This window comes from Cebus imitator, unplaced genomic scaffold (assembly GCF_001604975.1).
Source record: "Cebus imitator isolate Cc_AM_T3 unplaced genomic scaffold, Cebus_imitator-1.0 Scaffold844, whole genome shotgun sequence".
NCBI classification, from domain to species: domain Eukaryota; kingdom Metazoa; phylum Chordata; class Mammalia; order Primates; family Cebidae; genus Cebus; species Cebus imitator.
In genome coordinates, this window is record NW_016108159.1 from 62,592 (window position 1) to 73,125 (window position 10,534).

Genomic DNA, 10,534 nt, shown 5'->3' on the forward strand with positions numbered 1-10,534 from the left:
ACTCCCAGTTAGAGGCCAATCTTTCCGGAAGGGGTAGATGTCAGTATTTCCTATCCTTTCCCCAGCTACCTTTTACTAAGACTAAGTTCCAGATGAGTGTAGCTGAGAGGTGGGGTTTCCCTTCTTCGATCTGAACACCACTTGGGTGAAATCTCCATCTTGGACACAGTGCCACTGAGGATACTGAGGTCCAAATCACCCTTGGCAGTGATCCAATCACTCCTGTAAGGCAGTGGTTCCACACTAGGAGAGGCAAGTCAAGATGATTTGAGGTTAGTTTATGTACATACCCACTGAGCATTCAGCTGCTAAAGTGAAATATCACTCAGAGAGAAGCATGTCATTTTCTATACCCCACCTCCAGGGTCATGACTCAGAGATTTGGCCTGGAGAGATAAAAGAGCCTGTGAAAAATATGCTGGAAGAGCCCAGGAGGGTCCAGGAAAAAAATCTCAATCATGGTCCACAGGAAATTCTTCAAAAGAGCCTGAGTTTTATTGGATTAGTCTGTACAGCAATTTAAGTCCTGAAGCACTACTAAAGACCATAAAACAACCAATCATTAATTTGTAGGGCTTACCAGCTCTGTAGTAAAGTAAAAGAATTGTCTAAGAGAGCTCTAACAAAATCAGTGTCACTCCAGTGTGACTGTGGGTATACCCAAGGCTGTGCCTATTTGAGAAGTTGCATCAGAGATTTTTTTTTCCAGTCTCTTTCCATTTTAATCTATACCACATTCAGCAACCACAGCAAGCTATTAGTTTTTTTTTCCCTCCCCACTCTCCTATCCCTCCCCTAGCCCCCCGGCAACGGACCCCAGTGTGTGATGTTCCCCTTTCTGTGTCCACGTGTTCTTATTGTTCAACACCCATCTATGAGTGAGAACACGCGGTGTTTGATTTTCTGTTCTTGTATCAGTTTATTGAGAATGATGGTTTCTAGGTTCATCCATGTCCCTTTAACACTACAGGGAGGGAAATAATTTGCAATAATAAGACTCGAGGGTAGGGTGGGGTAAGCAGTATCCAGAATTGCTACAATATATTATCTAAAATCTCTATTTTTCAACAAAACATTTATAAGCCATCTAAATAAATAGGCCAGCATGACACCAGAAAAAGGTCAGGAGAAAAACAACTGCCTATGAGTCAGGAGAAAAAAAGACCTTCCTGCGAGTTTTCAAAACAAATGAAACTGGAAACACAACATACCAAAACCTGCAGGATACAGGAAAAAAAAAAAAGTGCTAAAAGGCAAGCTCATAGCATCAAATGCCTGCATCAGAAAAGTAGAAAGGTTATAAATTAACAACCTAACAATCAAACTCATGGAACTACAAAAGCAAGAACCATCCAAGCCCACAGTTAGCAGAAGAAGATAACAAAATCAGAGCAACACTAAATAAAATAGACTCCCCCCAAAATACATAGTATTAATGAAACAAAAAATGTGTTCTTTGGAAAGATAAAATTGATAAACTGCTGGCAGGACTAAAAGAAAAGGAGAGAAGGTGCAAATAAACAAGGTCAGAAACGAAAAGGAGACATTACAAACAATACCCAAGCAATACAAAAGATCATTAGAGGCTATGATGAACAGCTATACACTTGCAAATTAGAAAACCTAGAGGAAATGGATAAATTCCTGGAGACACACAACCTCCCAAGATTGACCCTGGATGAATTAGAAAACCCAAACAGGTCAATAAGAAGTAGTGAGATAGTGAGATTAAATCAGTAATTAAAAATCTCCCAACAAAGAAAAGCCCAGGGCCAGATAAATTCACAAATTCTATCAAACATACAAAGAAAAACTAATACCAGTCTTTCAGAGACAGTTCCAAAATATCAAGGAGAAGGGAATTCTTCTTAACGTCTTCTATGAGGCCAGTATCACCCTGATATCAAAATCAGACAAGAACACAACAAGAAAACTACAGATGATTGTCTCTATGAAAGTAACACAAAAATCCCCAACAAAATACTAACAAACCAGATCCAACAACACATCAAAGATGTTACACTGTGATCTAGTGGGTTTTTTACACCAGTGATACAAAGATAGTTCAACATATGCAAACTAATATGTGTAATACCTCATGCAAACAGAATTAAGGACAAAAAAATTGATCAATTCAATAGATGCGGAAAAACCATTTGGTAACATTCAGCCTTCCTTTGCTTGCACCCGGGAGGCAGAGGTTGCAGTGAGCCGAGATCGCACCCTTGCACTCCGGCCTGGGGGACAGAGCGAGACTCCGTCTCAAAAAAAAAAAAAAAAAAAAAATCAGCATTCCTTTATGATAAAAATCCTCAACAAACTATGAAAAGAAATAACATACCACAAAATGATAAGGGTCAGTCTTATGACAAGTCCACATCCAACATCTTACTGAATGGGGGAAAGTTGAAAGCCTTTACTCTAAGAAATGGAACAAGACAAGAATGCCCACTTTCACCACTTTTATTCAATATAGTAATGGAAGTCTTTGCCAGAAAAATCAGGTAAGCGAAAGAAATAAAGGGCATCCAAATTGGAAAAGAACAGGTCAAATTATCCTTGTTTACTAATACGATCTTATATATCTAGAAAAACCTGAAGATTCCACCAGAAAACTGTTAGAACTGATAAATGAATTTAGTAGGATACAAAATCAACATACAAATAGCAGTAGCATTTCTATACACCAACAGTGTTTTAGCCGAGAACAAAATCAAGAAGTCAACTCCATTTATAATAGCTACAAAAAATTAAAATACCTAGGAATAAATTTAACCAAGGAAGTGAAAGATCTCTATAAGGAAAACTACAAAACACTGATGAAAAATATTGTAGATGACACAAATACATGGTAAAACATCCTATGCTTATGGATCAGAAGAATTAATATTGTTAAAATGATCATACTGCCCAAAGCAAACTACAGATTTAGTGCAATCCCCATCAAAATACCAAAGATATTCTTCACAAAAAAAGTAATCCTAATATGTATATGGAATAACAAAAGACCCAGCATAGCCAAACCATCCTGAGCAAAAAGAACAAATCCAAAGGAATCAAACAAGCTCAAACAACTCAATAAGAAAAATCAAATAATCCAATTTAAAAATGGGCAAAGATCTGAATAGACATTTCTCAAAAGAAGACATATTATACAAATGGCCAACAGACATATTTTAAAATGCTCAATATCAATAATAATCAGAGAAATGCAAATCTAAACTACAATGAGATATCATTTTATTCCAGTTAAAATGGCCTTTATACAAAGGACAGGCAATAACAAACGCTGCTAATGATGTGGAGAAAGGAGACCCTCGAACACTATTGGTGGAAATTAGTATATCCACTATGGAGAACAGTAGGCAAGTTCTCAAAAAACTAAAAGTCGAAGTACCACATGATCTAGAAATCCCAGTGCTGGCTATATATTTCTAAAAGAAAGGAAATCAATATAGCAAAGTGGTATCTGTGCTCCCTTGTTTACTTTGGCATTATTTACAATAGCCAAGATATGGAATCAACCTAAGTGTCCATCAATGAATAAATGGATAAAGAAAATGTATATGTACACACACACATACACAATGGAATATTATTCAGCCATAAAAAAGAGTGAAATTCTGTCATTTGCAAGAAGATGGATGGATCTGGAGGACATTATGTTAAGTGAAATAAGACATTCATGGAAAGACAAATACCACATGTTCGCACTTACATGTAGGAGCTAAAAATTTTAAAAATTGAACTCATAGAGAGTAGATTCATGGTTACCAGAGCCTGGAAAGGGTAGGGGGGCGAGAGAGAGAGAGAGAGAGAGAGAGAGAGAGAGAGAGAATGAAGTGGGGATAGTGCAAAATAACAGATAGAACAAATAAGATCTAGTCTTTAGTAGCACAATAGGGTGACCAGAGTTAACAACAATTTATTGTATATTTTAAAATAATTTAAAAAGTGGAATTGGAATGTTCCTAACACAAACAAACATTAGATGGTTGAGGTAATGGAGGCCTCAGTTATTCTGATTTAATCATTACATGTATCTAAACATCACATGTACTCCATTATATACAATGATTAGGCATCCATAATTAAGAATAAATTAAAAAAAGAAAGGAGAGAACATGCAGTCTGAACTTAACTAGATTGATAGACTGCTAAACAAAGAAACAAAAATCAATATTCTTCAGACTATTTTAATAGACTTAATGGCTTATGTAGTAAAATCTTATAATTTTCTGTTGCCTTGATGTCTATTTTATATGTAAGTTTAATTTTCTCATAACAGAAGCAGGGTTTAGTCACCCTTGGCACAGTTTCCAGTTTTATACCTCCCCTAGTTTCTCAATGTATTTGATACAGATATCTGCCTTATACAATTTCCTTCTAGTAACCATTTTCCTAAGGGACAGCTAGATATAAGCTATTTGACTGGCCCCACTGACCCACACACCCTCATGGATTGTGCAGGTATGCCACAGCGACCAATTCTCATTCACAATGTGACCTCTTGGAACTTTTGTGTGTTTGCTTTAAATCCCCTAATTAAAAAACCCCTCAGGAAATCTGTTTGGATAACTGTCCTAACCTCAATAAGCGTACTGGCTGGTGTGTCTCTTCCTCTCTCTCTTTCTCTCTCAGTCTCTCTCCATGTACTCCCTGACCTCAGTGTGTATAGTCTCCACATGTGTCATGGACCCCCCAAAACCTATAAGTAATAGAGTCTTTATTTCCACCCTGTGTTTCCTAATCATTGCACAGGTACTCTCCATCTTCAAGATCCTATATTAAAACTCTCACAACGGAATATTTAAAAATTTGCAAATACGAACCAAAATTATACCACATATAAAGAAGCAGGAAAATATGATCAATTATCAAAGAAATAATCAATTAATGCCAATTATAAAACGACCAAAATGTTGGAATTATCAAAGGCTTTCAAGTAGCTGGTATATCTATATGTTCCATAAGGTAAAAATAAACACATTTGAAATGAATGAAAAAGTAGTTATCTACAGAATAAAAACTATTTTAAAAAATATAAAGTTAAGAACAGAAAAACATATTAATGTGTATAAAACATTCACTGGATGGACCTAACAATAGAAAGTAAATGACAAAAGAAAGAATCAGTGAACTTGAAGAAAGATCAATCGGAATTACCCAAATTAGTGTTCTGTGAGGCAATATTAAAAGTCTAAGATTTATGTCTTTCAAGATACTGAAAGAAAGAAGAGTTTGGTGCAGAAAAAATAAAGAAGTGATTACTAAGGTGAGACTTCTTGAATCACAGAGGAAGGAGCTCAGATTACCCTCTACCTAGCAAACCAACTATTTAACTGGTAAACGTTACAAAAAAGCAAACATTGGAATTCTATGGAAAATAACTTGAGGGCATGTGACAAAGGGGTAAACATTCATTCAAGAAAACTTAACTAAGGCTGGGCGCAGTGGCTCACGCCTGTAATCACAGCACTTTGGGAGGCCGAGGCGGGTGGACGAGGTCAAGAGATCAAGACCATCCTGGTCAACACAGTGAAACCCCGTCTCTACTAAAAATACAAAAAAATCAGCTGGGCATGGTGGCGCATGCCTGTAATCCCAGCTACTCAGGAGGCTGAGGCAGGAGAATTGCCTGAACCCAGGAGGCGGAGGTTGCGGTGAGCCGAGATCGCGCCATTGCACTCCAGCCTGGGTAACAAGAGCGAAACTCCGTCTCAAAAAAAAAAAAAAAAAAAAGAAAACTTAACTAAATCTTGGTAAGAAGAGTAAGAGTTTGTTCATAAGAGTTTGTTCATTACTCTCTACCTCCAGCTCCATGTTATGGAAGCTCAGCTCCAGGCATACGCAGCCAAAAAACAGGGGCTCCCTCTCCCTCCAGCTCCCAGCCTGGGGCTATGGTTTCACCCTAAGAAGGGCAAGCTGCCAGTATTATTCCTCTGTGTCAGCTACATGAGATGGAAGCTCTATTCCAGGCAGTAGCTGATGAGAGGAATAAAGCTCCCTTCTTTCACCCAGCCTCAATTTATATGGTAAAAGCTCGAATCCCAGATAAAACAGAAGAATACAGGGGCACTGATTGCCTCTGACCCACATCCCTTCATTCCTCTACAGAGCAAAGGTTCCATAGCTGGCAGGGCAGCTAAGAAGATCAGGGGCTGCCATCCTTGTCCAGTGCTCATTTGAAGAGTGGGGTTATTTCTTGGAAAATCAGGTTCTTGTTCCCAACTCCAGGGCACGGGTGAAGATACTAAAAACCACTGAATTGTACACTTTAAAAGGAAGACCATTATGAGAATTGTATGTCAGAAGAAGAGAAAACTCTCAATCCAAGAGAAATCAGAGAAAAAGGGAAAAGGGAACAAAAGACTGGATAAATAGATAACAAATATCAAGATGGTAGATTTAAATACACCATATCAGTAATCACTTTAAATTGTATATTATTTAATCACTCTAATTAATAGGTAGTGATCATCAGATAAGGGAAAAATATCCACGATGTATCTGTATGTGGCCTACAAGAAACCCACTTTAAATACTAAACCATAAATTGCATAAAGAGAGAAGTCTGGAAAAGTAACTCATCAAAAGAATGCTAGAGAGGCTACATTACTAACCCAACAAAGTATACAGCTAGTGCTCGACTTACGACCACGATTGGTTCTGACAGACCGGTCGTAACACGATTTGGTCGTAAGTTGAGTAGGCTATATGTACAGTACTGTGAAATGATGTTATAAAAATCTTTAAGTCATATTTCATCATAATTTTCTTTCATTATTGTTATATATCATAATTTTCTTTGTTCATTTTATGCCATTTGTATCATCTCTGCACCATTTTGTTTCTTATTTTTACATTCGTCAGGTTTAAGTAAAACACTGCATTACCAGTACAACTGGTTTAATATTTGCAAAACATACAAAATTACAAAATACAGGTGCATACAAAAATACAAAATACAGGTGTAAAAAATACCATAGGAAACATTTTCCCAATTGCAAAACATATCAAAATATATAAACATGTACGAAACATTTTATTGGCCGCTGGTGCTTGGCTGCGGATCGTTGATGTCGTCATCTGAGGCAGCAGTTGTGGTTACCGGAGTTGAGTTGGTTTTTTCATAAACATGGTGAGCTTTGTCTGAATTGTATGTTTCTTTTTTTCTTCATAAATTTCACGATACGGACAAAACACATCGTACGCCATCCGTTCAATCCTTGCAAATCGTTCGATGTTTGGGTCCATTGCTTCGAAATGTATAAGAAGTTTATTGGGAGGGGTTTGATGAAAAATATCCAAGACACAAAACACAAATTGCTGTACCGAGTCTGGGATAACAGTTGAAACGGTGCACGCGGAGATGGTAGTGCTGCCGGAAGCTGGTCCGTACTGTCGTATGCCCAGCCGGGCAATGTTTGCGCTGCCAGACGCGGAGCAGTCGTGGCTAGCGATTGTGGTCGTAAAGTCAATGGTCGTACGTTGCATAGGTCGTAAGTCGATCAATACCTGTATGTCAGAGCAAGAACTAAGAGAATCACTCGGTTGCTTCACAATAACAAAGTGGTCAATACATTAAGACATAAAATCCTAAATATGTATGTACTTAGTAACAGAGCTGCAAAATAAATTAAGAAAAGATGATAGAACTAAAAGGACAAATAGAAATTTTCACAAATATGTCTAAGATTTCAATACTACTTTCTCAATAATTTATAAAACAAGGAAATAGGCTGGGTGCAGTGGCTCACACCTGTAATCCCAGCATTTTGGGAGGCCGAGGCAGGCAGATTACCCGAAGTCAGGAGTTTGAGACCAGCCTGGACAACATGGTGAAACCCCGTCTCTACTAAAAATACAAAAATTAGGCGGGCATGGTGGTAGGTGCCTGCAATCTTAGCTACTTGGGAGGCTGAGGCAGGAGAATCACTTACCTGGGAGGTGGAGGTTGCAGTGAGCCAAGATTGTGCTACTGCACTCCAGCCTGGGTGACAGGGCAAGACTCTGTCTCAAAAACAAACAAACAGAAACAAAAACAAAATGAACAATAACAAAAAAACAAGAAAATACAAAATTGGTATGAATACAGAATACTTGAACAACACTATCAAGGCATTTATAAAACTTTTGACCCTACCACAGAAGAATATATCTTTTTAATTACAAACAAATCATTTACCAAGGCAGACCATATTCTGGACCATAAAATAAGTCTCAATAAATTTAAATGCATGCCATAAAAAGTATGTCATCTGACTACAGTGGAATTAAAACAGGAAGCAATACTAGAATGCTATGTGGGAAATCTCCAAATATTTGGAAACTAAATTAGACAGTTCTAAGCAATCACTGAATTTAACAAGAAATCCAAAGAAAAGTCAAAAGACATTTTGAACTAAATGAAAACACTTTATTTCAAAATTTGTGGGATTTAGTAAAGCCTTACTTAGGGAAAATTTTACAGCAATAAAATCTAATATTAGAAAAGAACAGAAGTTGAAATTGATGGTCTCAGTTTCCACCTTAAAATACAAGAAAATAAGAGAGCAAATGAAGTCCAAATCAAGCATTTTAAAGAGTAAAGATCAAATCAAAGATCAGTAAAGTAAGATGCAATAACACACTAGAAGTAAAACAGTTTTTAAAAAGTTTTACTGTTTAAACGATTTTGCCCCTTCTATATTATTGCACCTTATCTCACTGATTTTTGTTTTGATCTTTATTCTTTATTTTTTAAGCTGCTAAAAAAGGTAAAAAATCAGTAAATAAAAAAACAGTAAAAAAAATCAATGAAACAGTGAAAAAAATTAATGAAATTTAAAAATAGTTATTTTAGGGCTGGGTACAGTGGCTCACGCCTGTAATTCCATCACTTTAGGAGGCCAAGGTGGACAGATGGTTTGAATCAAGAGTTCAAGATCAGCCTGGGCAACATGATAAAACCTCGTCTCTATGAAAAAAAAAATACAAAAATTAGGCAGGTGTGGTTATGCATGCCTGTAGTCCCAGCTACTCAAGAGACTGAGGTGAGCAAATCACCTGAGTCTGGGAGGTTAATGCTGCAGCGAGCCATGATCATGCCACTGCACTCCAGCCTGGGCAACAACAAAGTGAGACCCTATCTCAAAAAATATTTATTTGAGAAGATCAATAAAGTTCATAAACCTCCCATCACAATGATCAGGACAAAGAAAGAAAATACAGATTAATATCAGGAAAGAAAGAAGAAACATCATCAGAGATTCTACAGATATTTAAATGATTATAAGGAAATAATAACAACAATGCTAATGAATTAGACAATCTGTAAGAAATGTGCAAATTCTTTGAAAGTCTTGCAGTATCAAAGCTTACTCAAGAAGAAATACAGAATCTGAACATCCCTATATCTATTTAAGGAAACTGATGCTGTATCATTCTTAGCAAACTGACACAAGAACAGAAAACCAAACACTGCATGTTCTCACACATAGGCAGGTGTTGAACAATGAGAACACATGGGCACAGGGAGGAGAACATCACACTCTGGGGTCTGTTGGGGGCTAGGGGGCTAGGGGAGGGACAGCAGGGGGTGGGTAGGTCGGGAGAGGGGTAACACTGGGAGAAATGCCTGATGTAGGTGACAAGGGGGATGGAGACAGCAAACAACCATGGCATGTGTGTACGTATGCAACAATCCTGCAGGATCTGCACATCTACCCCAGAACTTAAAGTACAATAAAACAAAAAAAGTGAAAAAAAAAATGATGCTATAGTTAAAAACGTTCTCACAAAGAGAACTCCGGGACCAGATGATTTTAGTATTGCATTTTACCAAACATTTATGGAAGAAATGACAAGTCTATACAAATTCCTCCAGAAAATTTAATAGGGAGTATTACTTCTCAACACATTACATAACGCCAACATTGCTCTTATAGAAAACCAAAGATATTAAAAGAAAAAACTGTAGACACATATCCATCATGAACACAGATGCAAAAATTTAAAAATATTTAACAAACCAAGTAATATAATATTTAAAATAGGATTACACAACACAGAGTACTAACCACAATAGGATCACAGCCATTCTTTTCAATAAATGGTACTGGGAAAAATCTGATATTCACATGTAAAATAATGAAAATGGACTCTTATCTCACTCCTTATGGAAGAATCAACTCAAAATGGATTAAAGACTTAAATGTAAGACATGTCACTGTAAAACTACTAGAAGAAAACATAGGGACAAAGCTCCGTAACATTAGTATAGGAAGAGATTTTTTTTTGTATGTGACCCCAGAAGCACAGGCAATGAAAACAAAAATAGATAAATGAAATTACATCAAACTAAAAACTACTACACACTAAAGAAGAAAACAACACAGTGAAGAGACAACTCACAGATAAGGACAAAATACTTGCAAATAATTTATCAGATAAGGGGCTAATATCAAAAATATACAAGGAACTCAAACTACTCAATAACAAGAAAATAAATAGCCCTATTTAAAAATGGGCAAAGGACCTGAATTGATGTTTT